General features: G+C 40.6%; 1 pseudogene; it reads right to left on the bottom strand.

Annotated features, from left to right (window-relative positions):
• Positions 1 to 4,008: 4,008 nt before the first annotated feature.
• LOC113042708 (tripartite motif-containing protein 16-like) lies at positions 4,009 to 10,174 on the bottom strand (annotated as a pseudogene).
• Between the last annotated feature and the right edge of the window lie 2,369 nt (positions 10,175 to 12,543).

Genomic DNA, 12,543 nt, shown 5'->3' with positions numbered 1-12,543 from the left:
CGGTTCCTTGCCGCCGCTTGGTTAGTTGGGGTCACTTCATCCACAGCGATATCGTTGATTTGATAGAAAATCCCGAATCAATTTGGGGTCCAAGATGTCTCTGGCAGGAACACATCCTCCGGCCATAGCCTTCCCAGTTCACAAGATACTGAAGAGATCCTCGCACCAGACAGGAATCCAGTATACGGTGGACTGTGTGAGCTAGTTGGCCTCCAATGATGCTTGGAGGAGGGGTAGGTTTACCTGCCAGAGCAAAAGGTGAAGACAAAACAGGTTTTAGAAGGCAAACATGAAATGTGGGATTAATCTTTAAGGACTTATGTAAGTATAATCGGTAGGTAACAGAGTTAACTTTCCTTGCAGTGTTGAAAGGTCCAATGAATCGCTGTGAGAGTTTGTGGGACTCTACTCATAAGGGAAGGTTCTTTGTGGAGAGCCAAACTATTTGTCCAAGATGCAGAGTTGGGGCAGACTCTAAAGAGACCTCTGAGAGACTCTAAAAAGCTTGTGCTGAGCCTTCTTCCAGGTCAAACGACAACGTCAGATGAACTGTTGAGCAGAGGGAACTCCAACTTCAACTTCTTGGTCAGGTAACAGTGGAGGGGCATAACCAAACTGACATTCAAATGGGGAAACATGCCTGTGGCTGAGAAGCGTACACATAATGAAAGATGACCTAGAAGATGGGTTGTTGGCAGCCATGCATCTCAGAGTAGTTTACAGATCCTGGTTCAACCTCTCCCTTTGGCCAATGAAATCAGGATGGAATCCAGAAGATAAATTCATACTAGCCCCCAAAAGTTGACAGAATGCCCTCCAGAAACGAGAGCTGAACTGAGGGCCTCGATCAGAAACAATGTCCTTTGGGATGCCAAAAACTCTGAAAACATGGTTAATGATCAACTCCGCAGTCTCTTTAGCAGTTGGCAATTTAGGCAAAGGAATGAATCTGCCAGCCTTAGAAAATCTGTCAACAACAGCCATAATGATGGTGTTACCTTTGGATGGCAGGAGCATGGTCATGAAATCCATGGAGAGGTGAGACCACAATCTTTGTGGTATAGAGAGAGGATGGAGCAACCCTCTAGGTGAACGATGGGAGACCTTCCCCTGATTGCATGTGGGATAGGTGATATCAAAGATCTTGGTATCCTCCTTGATGGTCGGCCACCAAAAATGTCTATGGAGGAATTTAAGGGTGCGAGTGGTACCTGCATGGCAGGTGAGGAGTGACCCCACTGAAGAACCTGTGAGCGATAAGCTTTAGGGACAAACAAGTAGCATTGCGCAAGTCAAATCTGGTAAATATTGAAGCTCCCTGCAATAACTCAAAGGCTGTAGCCATAAGAGGCAATTAATAACTATTTCGGATGGTGATTTTGTTGAGGCCTCTGTAATCTATGCACAGCCGAAGACCACTATCCTTTTTTCCTGTCGATCCACATACGAATAATCCCTGCTGTGAGGGCCTCTTCAATGTAGTTGTCCATGGCAGCAAGTTCAGGAGAAGACAACGAAAAGATGTGGCCTCTGGAGGGACAGGTACCTGGAAGCAGGTCAATGGTGTGGTGGTAAAGAGGTTGTCTTTCTTTTTATTGAAGACTGCCTTGAGATGGGACTTGAGAAAGGTCTAGGGGATCTTAAGACTTGAGAATAGGGTCAGGGGAGCTCTGGACTAAACAGGTAACATGACAAGTGGGACCCCAACTGAGGATAGTGGCAGTGGATCAGTAAGGATGAGGGTTATGATGAAGAAGCCAGGGGTGACCAAGGATAACCGCGAATTCTGGAGACTGTATCAGATGAAAACACAACTCCTCCTGGTGTTGGCGACCAGAGAGACGAAGGATAGAGATAAGAAGTGTTACTTTGCCTGGACCTAGAGACCTTCCATCCAGAGCAGTAACTGTCAGAGGGGTAGCGAGTGATTCTGAGGGGATCTGGAGACTCTTAGCAAGAGAGAGGTCCATAAAGTTCCCGGCTGCACATGAGTCCACCAAGGCATTGAGTTGATGCTTATGATTTTCCCAAGTGAGTGTGATGGGGAGAAACAATCCCTAATTGGAAGGTGGGGCAATATGATTAATTCCGTTACAGTCCTTCCTTGCCTGTATAGGACAGAGCGTTTCCCGAGGGCTCTGGGTAGGCAGAACGGAAATGTCCAGGCATAGAGACAACAAACGTTTAGATGCTTCTTGACCACTGATGGGATGATCAAAGACACATTTGAATTCCTCCTCAAATTCAGAATAACCTGAACAGAAAGGGCTCTGGGCATTCCAAATAGCTGTTGACCAGGAGAGGTTCTTGCCAGAAAGGAGTGTGATGACATATGCAAACTTGGTCCTATCTGAAAGGAAGGATGAGGTCTGTAGCTCAAATGTGAGGGAACACAGATTGAGGAATCCACAGCAAGCACTGGGGTCTCCAGAGAACTGTTGTTGTGGAGGTAGGTGGGGTTCTACAAGGGGAGCTGACGTTTGAGGACCTGGAAGTGGAACAGAATCTGCAGTTATGGCCGTAGCTTGAGTAGAGGGCAGACGATCAAAGATTTGACGGACAGAGGTCATGACATCAGACAGTAATTGAGAATGCTTAACCATCATGAATGTGAACCATCACAACATCATGAAGCACTGCTTTATGATGTTGAACTGAGGCCTCATGCTGAGCCACAGTAGTGAGTAGCTCTTGTGTGCTGGGCATCTCTGGGTTCCTGTTGGATTGGTTTTTCTGTCAAAGCCAGGAATAGAATAGAATAGAATCACCATCAGCTCTGCATATTTTGTATGTCTTTCTTTTTTAACATATCTAATTCAGATAATCAGCTTGTTAGAAGTAAGCTCTTTGCATGAACTATCTTCTGATTGACATGGTCCCTACACAGTGTTCATTGCGCCCTAATCCCTGAGCAGGAGAAATCTGTTGAAGTTTACTTCACTTCGGAACATTCACTGATTTGCACTGATTTCTAGTGGTGTTCTCTTTTATGAAGCCAAAAAAAGTAGTTTCACTTTCACAAGGAAACACACAGCATCTCCACGACAGAGCACCATTGGCAACAGCGACAATTAAAGTTACACCTCCTTTCTTTGCCTGAACATTTGAGTGGCGTTATGCAAATCTTCCCAAATCATGACATAGACATGTGGAAGCGTGTTAGAATGAGCCATTGTAGGGGTGTGTTATTGACTCGTAACTTTAATAAAGAATATCTCTTTGGATTTAAGACTTTAGTCTTTGCAACTTTACAGATCTTCTTTATGCGCCAAGACCTTGTAACAGTCCAAAGAAAAAGTTAGGCATAATCTAATAACTCGTCAGGCCAACAAGGAAGTGACTTAAACTGGAATTTATCAACTAGTAGCTAGAGGCTGGTTGCAAAAAGGAGTCAATCTCATAGACTCCCCATGTTAAAATTCCCAACTTTACAGCAGAAACAAAAAACGTTTATGCCATACTTCGAGTATATATTTCATCTTTTAAGTTATTTTAAATATCAGTCTTTAATGTTTTTTTTTGTTAAAAACAAATCATTAGGCCTATTTATACATCTGTAGGTGCAGTGTAAATGTATTAATGTCCCCTCAGAGATACATAAACTGTGTAAATACATCTAAATGCTATTTTTAAATGCAGATTCCAGAAATGTTTCCTTATGTTGGAGTAAAAGATATTAAGTAGCAGATGAAGTGCTTTTTATTCTTACCCAAAAATACAAAATGGAATACATAGTTAAAATGGAACACAACAACATATTTGCTTCTTTTACATTTACTTTTAATACTTAAGTATGTTTAGGATTTTAAAAATACTTTTCGTACTAAAGTACAATAAATATCACATACTTTAAGACTTTTACTCAAGTAATATTCTAAACGGTGACTTCAACTTCTACCGAAGTTATTTTCTGGTAAGATATCTGTACTTTTACTTGAGTATGACTTTTAGGTACTTTATACACCACTGGTTATGATCAAGACTTTATTTTTTTATTAAAATGTTGTTCCAGGAACTAGGAACACATCATACTCAGCATTGACAGAAGAACACAAAATGCTGAAGAGGGCCAGAGCTATATAATGTGAATAGTATAAATGATTTATTGACTGTGAACATTTGAATTGAAAAATAATTTCACTGATACACATAAAAAGTACAGAAACACATCTGTCTAAATGAGGATTTATTACAATTATTCTGACATGTTATTTCAATGAAAGAAGTTCAGCTGAAGTAAAGAAGAGAAAAGAAGAGACTCTATAACATCTCTGTTACTGATTTATCATGCAGCTCAAAGCATTATGGGTTTCATCAACACAGTTCCACTCTTGATCCCCTAGAAACATAAAACCCAGGATAGAGCGTCTGAGTGAATGTGGTCTGGACTGTGTGGATGAGGCTCATTGTGTCAGAGACGCTGTAGAAGGACAGAATTCCTGCACTGTGATCCACAAACACTCCTATTCTACTGCTGATGGACTCTACAGGGAGATCAGTCACAATGTTATTGTGTCTGAATAAGTAACTGGGGGGATTGCACTGCAAACTCCAGGACTGATCATTGTTTCCAAACAAACATGCCTTATTCTGTCCCTTCCTGCTGATGCTCTTATATGACACTGATATTCGCACACCATGTTCACCTCCTCTCCACTCCAGCTCCCAGTAACAGCGTCCACACACACTCTCTCTACACAACACCTGCTGATACACATCAAATCTTTCTGGATGATCGGGATATGACTGATCTGTTTTAGTTCCAGTAATCACTCTGTTGTTCTCAGAAAGACGGAGACGTTTATGTGCTGTGTTCGGATCCAGAGTGAGCTGATGGGAATCTGATGGAGATAAAACACATCAGAATCAGGAATTATGAATCCGTTTGATCTTTTTATGTAGCTGAACACTTCATGATCAGTGTATCACTACATTCCATGTTATGACTCAAAAATCTGATGGCACAATCTGATGATTTTCTTAAATGTAATGCGCTGTTGCATATTCATGGTTTTACTTAACCTATTTATTTGATGATAAGAAAGAATCCAAGGAGCTAAAGATAAAGTTTAACATCTCCCATAAAATTGCATGTTACTAATGAAGAAAACAACTAGATTTGTCGAGAGGACATGTGACAACATTTATAGGATGCACTGAGAAGAATTCCAAACTACACTCAGTGGCCAAGAGATCCTGATATAGTTATTATCAATGATATTGGCACAGATTCTGTGAAATAAACAATTATTTGTGACTGTATAGTTCTCATGTTGAAAAATACACTTAGTTCCCACTTTAAGTGTATATTAGTGCCAAGGACATCTGAAAGATGGATTAAAACGTGGACAATAAAAGTGAAGACATAAACATATGACAGTATGACTTAAATGTTAAAGTGTTAAAAAATAAATAAAACATGTTTATTATGTGTCACCTAAAAAAAATAATTTGGCGCCTAATTTTGTTTCTTATAGGAGCCAATGTCTCCTAGGTTGATTTTTTTTTGTCTGGAGCCCTGCATCAGTGTCTCATTACAGTTGACCAGATATCCTGTGCAAATCATCATTTATTTAATCAACAATAAAAGGAAGAACATGAACACACTCAATTAATTTTCTGCTTGTTTTCTTACTGACTTACATTGTAGGATGTTTTTCCTGATCTTAGTGGATATGACTGTGGAAAAAAGAGATATGAACAGTGTGATTCTCATGATCATGCATCCACTCCTTAGACATTTCTATATGAAGTGCTTTATGATATGACATGATGATGGACTCCAGGACTTTACCTCTGTCTGAGATCTTCTTGAGATCCTCTTTGCAGGAATTCTCCAGTTTGTCTCTCAGTTGATGGACAGATTCTCTCAGGTCATCCAAAGAGAAGAGAGAACTAAAGATATCATCATTTACATCTGTAGATTCAGGAGGTGCTGAGAGAGACTGGAAACTCTACAAAAAACAGAAATAAACATACATCAGCTCCACGCTTCACCCAATAACCTGCAGGAACATCAGATTTGTGCGAACTTTACAGCAATTTAGTGACACTAAAACTTCACAAACATGAGGCTGTATATTAGCTATCAGTCTCATCAGGATATCAGTCAAAAATACAAGGTTCTGCAAATAATGTGGTGTTTCATTTTGCATTAAATTTTGCAGTCGAAGAATCATGAAATCCTGGTGTGACTTAACAATGCTTTAGCACCTTGAAAGCAAACAGGACCTGACTGTATCTTAAAGGCTTTTTTCAGTAGTACTGTACATTAAAGATTTTAGGCTGAAACCATGGTCCTTGGTAAATCATAAAATGTAAGTCAGTAGCTTTCTGTCTTTGAGAATAAAAAATCTATAACAAGGAACATTAAATGAATACCTCCAGTTCCTCCAACAGTCACTGAACTGAGGAATTAGTTTGACTTGATTAGACCAAATACAGATGAGCCACTTATATGCGTATGTGTGAACCAAACACTTGAATTAAGGGAAGTAATGTTTTTATGGTTTCTCAATGTTTATTCAAAAAGGACAAACTAGTGAGTTGAACCGGTTTACTCAAAACAACTGTCTTAAAGAATTGGATTTCTACATTGCCCAGGGGTCTGGATTACCAGTGTTAATGTTGTAGAAATGTTTCAGTTGTTTGTCCTTAATATATTGTCAGGAGTCAGAATACTCAGCAGCTATTTGATTCTTTCCAGGCCAATCATTGACTCAGCAAACCTGGTTAGATTGCCTCCAGCAGGAAATGCATTCCCTTAAGGACCAAAGTCATAGACCTTTTTATATAAATGAACCATTGAAGTCAATATTCATTCGAGATGTCCTCTCGAGGGTTGCTTTGTCAGTTTCTGGATCCCTCACTGTCTGTGCTTTCAAGGAGTATATCCCCCCTAAACACTTTTTTGGGGGGTATTGGGGCAGGACACACCAAGTTCCGCTGGTCTCGGCACCTGGTCCATCAAGACCACCACCATGTCCAGTTTTTATGCACCTTCCCCTCTTGTGGTCCCAGTTCACAACATGGCCACCAATCAAGAGCCTCTTCCAGCTGGCATGGATGTCCCACCAATCTTCAGCCCTCATGGCCAAAGACATTTGGAGCCCATTTTCAGTTTGGTGGACCCACTGCTGGTTACGTTGGTATTCCAAGGGCCTCAGTATTGACTGTCTTAGAAGCTGTTCCCCTATTCTCTGTGCTCCCTTTAATGGCCATCCTGCCTGTTTGGGCTAAACACTGCATTGAATCTGCTGAATCCGCTTCAGAACCTGCTCCGGTCTGTGTGTCTGGTCTGATGCCTGCTGCAGTCCATGAGTGTGCTCCAGTTCCTCCTGTGTCGAAGGAGTCTACTTCAGCTCCTCTCTGGTCAGTGGTGCCCACTTCTGAACACTCGGTCAGTCCTGTCTCGGACAAGGAGGCCATCAATGATCTCTTTGCCTGTCCTGGCCAAGGAGGCTGTGTCTGAGCTCTTTGTCTCTCTTGTCCCAGACAAGGAAGCCATCTCTGTGTTTTTTTTGCCTGTCCTGTCTCGGAAAAGGAGGCCATATCAGTGTTTTTCACCTGTCCTATACCATACAAGGAGGCCATCTCTGAGCTCTTTGTCTGTTTTGTCCCAGACAAAAAGGCTGTTTATGAGCTCTTCGCCTGCTCTGTCCCGGGTAAGGAGGCAATCTTTGATCTCTCAGACTCTCCTGTCAAGGCCAAAGATGCCATCTCTGTACTGTCTGCCTGTCCTGTTATGGCTGCAGAGTAGTTCTCAGCACCATCAGCTCCACCCTGTTGGTCATCAGATCCAGAGGTTTCCAGAGGCTTCCAGAGGTCTCCGGATTTGGGCACTGGCACGATGTTTGATAGAGACCACATATCAGGCAGCCGATTGTGCAGCAGAGCAAGGTTGCAGAAATCTAGAATGATGTCATCAAAGTCACAGTTCTTCAGCACCTCTGGGGGTATGCCATCCGGACTTAGCTCCACTCTAGTGGTCTTCGGCTCCACCTGCTCATTCCACTCTGACTCAGTCTCCAGGTCCTCCACCTCAACAGGGACCTTGCCCTCCATCCTTCCCCCTGTTCCGCCTCCATGCCACCTTCATCCTGGAATTCTGTGATTCTTTGGGGAGCATCTGGAAGCTGATTCTTGGGGAGGACCCTGTCATGATCTCCAGCTGGAGTGCCAATGAGCTCCTCTAGAGGAATTTCCATCCCTTACCTTCACCTTCTCACCTTGGACTCCATTTCCCAGAAACCCCAGTCTAGAAAGTTCTTATTTACACATCTATTTCCCATTAGGAGGACTATTTAAGTCGCACACTCACACATTGCTAAGCTTTGTTTGGCTGTTAGTGGATATTTCTAAGTATTTCCTTGTTTTCTTGCATTTGTGTTTTTGTCTTTGAATTGTTCCCTGGTTTGTAATCATTTACTGCCTACCCTGACCAACACCTGTTATTTGGATCTGTTGACCCTGCCTGTTTTGATTACACTCTTTAATAAAGCTTGCACTTGGATCCACTATTCTGTTATCATGCCACCTGTAACAATATCACTAAGGAACACATTTTCAGCTAAAAACTCAAAATCTTTGTGGGAATGATTGCTTATATGCAGCATCACTTCATGTTTGGGGTCTTCATGGTCAGATTTATCATGCAGGCAAATAAAAATACATTTTATCTGCTTTGAAAATCACCTGATCTGATTTTGAATATGTAAAAAATAGTTTTGTGAGGTTTTGAATTGTTGGTAGTGCTAGGGTGTTTTGCCGCTAAATATATCTTACAGAAGAAAGAGCTCAGAGAAATGATTCCGAAGATATTTCCGAAGTGGTGCCTCTTTCAAAAGAAGATGATCTGATGAGACTCTGATGATTATAAAATAAGACACTCATGAACTGTTTCTCTGTGAGTCTCTGTCACAGCAGGATCTGCTCAAGTCCACTCTGATCCTGTTCTTCTAGATCTGTGTTACCTGCAGGAACTGGATGTGATCCTGTGTGTGTGAAAGCTGCTCCAGCTCGGCGTCTCTCCTCCTCAGATCATTGATCTCCTGCTCCAGTCGCTCCAGTTGTTCTTCAGCTCGACTCACTGCAATCTTTTCCTGATTTTTGATATCAGGAATCAGGAGCTGTACCAGGCCAGAGCAGCGTCTCTCAATGGAGAGGATGAGCTCAGTAAAGATCCTCTCACTGTATTCCTCTGCTGTCTGTGCAGAGTGCTGTTAGGACACACAGTTATTCAGCTTCAGTGAGTCTGAACTGAGACGGAGACAAACGTCTCTTCTTCTCCAGACTCACCTTATGAGACTCCACAGTCTATCTCAGCTGCTGGAGATCTTTCTCTTCCTGCTGGATTCTCTGCTGGAACGTATTCTGTGTCTCCTTCAGCTGCTTCTGCAGGACAAACAGATGACAGTCAGTATAAAAAAAAAAAGTACTGGCACTTAATCATTATGTGAACAGATGAATCCAGTAAAAGTGGAACTGATCACAAAAGGCTGTAAACTCCAGAAAGGATGATTGTTTACAACTATTGTACATTAATTAACATGAAGATTAAATCTTGACTCACACTACAAGTTTAAGCGCTAGTTTTAAATACCTGATTCTCTGTCCTCTGTGCTGCAGCTGATACAGTGTCATGGTCTTTATGTTCATATTTTGTACATAGCTCACAAATGCATTGTTGGTCAGTAATACAGTACATCTCCAGATGTTTCTCATGTTTCTGGCAGATCATCACCTGCAGTCGTCCAGTGGCTTCAATCACTTTGTGTGGCTTACGTGAATGAAATTCCTCATGACGCTCAAAATGATGTTGACAGTAAGATTCCTGACACACCAGACAGGACTTGATGGCTAGGTGTTTTTCTCCAGTACAGACGTCACACTGCACATCTCCAGCTCCAGCGTAACAGTCAGCAGAGAGTCTGGTCTTCTTCAGTTTCTCCACCACTTCAGCCAGCATGGTGTTTCTAGCTAAAGCAGGTCTTGGGCTGAAGGTCTGTCTGCACTGAGGACAGCTGTAGACTCTCTTCTGATCCTCCTGATCCCAGCAGTCTGTAATACAGCTCTTACAGTAACTGTGTCCACAGGGAATGGCCACGGGATCCTTCAGGATATCCAGACACACTGGACATGAAAGCTCATCCTGAGAAAATCTGGCCCCTGCCATTTTACTGCATGAATACAGAGACACAAACACACGACACCTCAATCGCACTTCCCCTCCAGTCAAAAAGAAAAAGTTCTGTGTTTGAGTGACATGTGTAAAACAGGCGTGTCTGTGAGTCTGTAAAGCATGAAATGTCTACTAGATGTCAGTCTCAGGCAAACACTCTCTAAATCACTCGCATATGCCACTAAATCTTACTTGACTAAATAATTTCTATCGTTAGCCATTGGCTAATAAATTCTTAGATTTTACTTGCCAGTGCGTGAGTTGAAGGCTAATTGCAAATTTAGCACTGATATATTTTCACCTACCGAAAACTCTGACTCAGTGCTTCAGAGTTTACTCTACCTCAAGCTATCTGTGCTATTTTTTAATTCATCTCAATGGATGCGCAGCATCCTGTCAAAGAAAAAGAGTTCATTTAGAATTATTTAAGATACTGCCGGTTTCTCGAATACTAATGCGCTAACTAACTGCACAAACGACGATCTCATTGGCTGACGCTTATCTATTACAGTCCCTGTTTTGATTTCAGCAAATCATTTCGAGCAAACGCTGACAACATTATTAATATTCATGAACCCAGCTGTTTGTAGTAATAGTAGTAGTAGTATTATCTTTTAATAATAATTACTATTATATATGACCAACAATATCTTAAGCACCAATCCTAAGTTCAGTTAAAATTACAAATATGTATTTGTACATGGTTACCAAGTTTTAGTTCTAAATGGTGCTATATTGATAATCATAATATAATGCTTGATTGACTGATGTTAACAGTGTACATTTAGATATTTACGAAGCTCTGCCATTTCACAAAGATAAGCTGATTTGGGGGAATCATTTAGTAGTTTAGTACATATATATGTAAAATAGTATATTATTCTGGCAAGTAAACTAAAAAATGTACTAGCCAATGGCGATAATACTGCCAAGGTGAGCATAGAGGGTGGAAGAAAGATAACACCCTTAAAAAGTACAGTAATACTCCATCCTAATTACTACAGAATTACTATATTATACTCTGCAAAAGGGGATTTAATATTGAATAAAATTCCATCTGTGAAACTTACTCTACTGAAACTATTTGCATATTGAAGACAAATTGCAATTAATGACATTTTCACAACATTGCTTGTGTTCTTTGAGGGTCCAGAATTATTATAATTTAATACTGTACCAAGACTAGTTGTAAAAAATAGTTAACTACAACGGATACACTTGAAATAATCAAAATACTCTCTTATAAATAAAAATTTACTTTTTAAACTATTGTTCTTTCTTAAAATACATATTTCCTTATAAATACATACTCAAACATCAAACATCTCTCTCTCTCTCTCTCTCACTCTCTCTCTCTCTCTCTCTCTCTCTATATATATATATATATATATATATTATAAATACATTTCTGGCACAACTAAACAATTAATTTTAGAATAAACACTCATTTACACATAAAGCATCAAAGTTTAACTTTGTAAGACTAATTTCCACGTGCATCTGGTGCTTTCCGTGCACAAAATGGAGTCGCTACACTCCCTCTTACCAATCCATTTACTATGCATCAGTTTTAACTCAATCAAACACATATAAAGCATTTAAAATATCCACTATAAAAAGTTAAATATTATGCATTAACCTATTTTACACTTTTTAACAAGCATTATTCCTGTTACCTGAAAAGGGAGAAATATTAATGACACAAAACTCCGGAGGTGTTCTCTCTACTGAAACTTAATGCAGATTGAGAAAAACCCGCGAAAGTTCCCCCTAGTGTATCATCAGGCAAAACTAGTCAATTACCAACACACCTTAGTTTAACTAACAGATCACAGATCCAAAAGAAACCACGAAAACTAACTTTTCATTTGCATAATTTAAACAAACAATTTTAACCATCCCTTATGTGTTTTACACAAATTTTTCTAGCGCCACAGTTTTTGTAACTGTCCAGCATTTTAATAGAGAACAAGCATAGTTCTCAATGTCTGCCTGCATATACTGGCAAAAGAAATGTTCACAGATGAGTGAGAGTGTGTGATCTGTACCTTGATGGCACATTTGATTGTGAAGCTCTCACAAGATCATTCCATCTCCGGCAGGACCAACTGGGTGCAGGTGTAAGTGGCTAGGCAAAGGATACCCTCCTTGATGGTGTGTTTCCCCCCTTCGTGAAACAGGCATTTTGTTTTTAGGCTGACTGTTTTGAGCAGTTTCACTTTTGGTTTTACCAGACAGTTTGCATTCATATACAAGACATGATTCATGGTCATTCATTTGAGCCCCTTTGATTTCATTTACAGACAATGGAGATATTTTCCGAGCTGCTGGACATGTCTCAATAGATGAGACTGACCATGGGA

This window comes from Carassius auratus, chromosome 24 (genome assembly GCF_003368295.1).
Source record: "Carassius auratus strain Wakin chromosome 24, ASM336829v1, whole genome shotgun sequence".
In the NCBI taxonomy this organism is placed as follows: domain Eukaryota; kingdom Metazoa; phylum Chordata; class Actinopteri; order Cypriniformes; family Cyprinidae; genus Carassius; species Carassius auratus.
The sequence above is the reverse complement of the archived record's forward strand: the minus strand, read 5'-3'. Positions and strand labels throughout refer to the sequence as shown.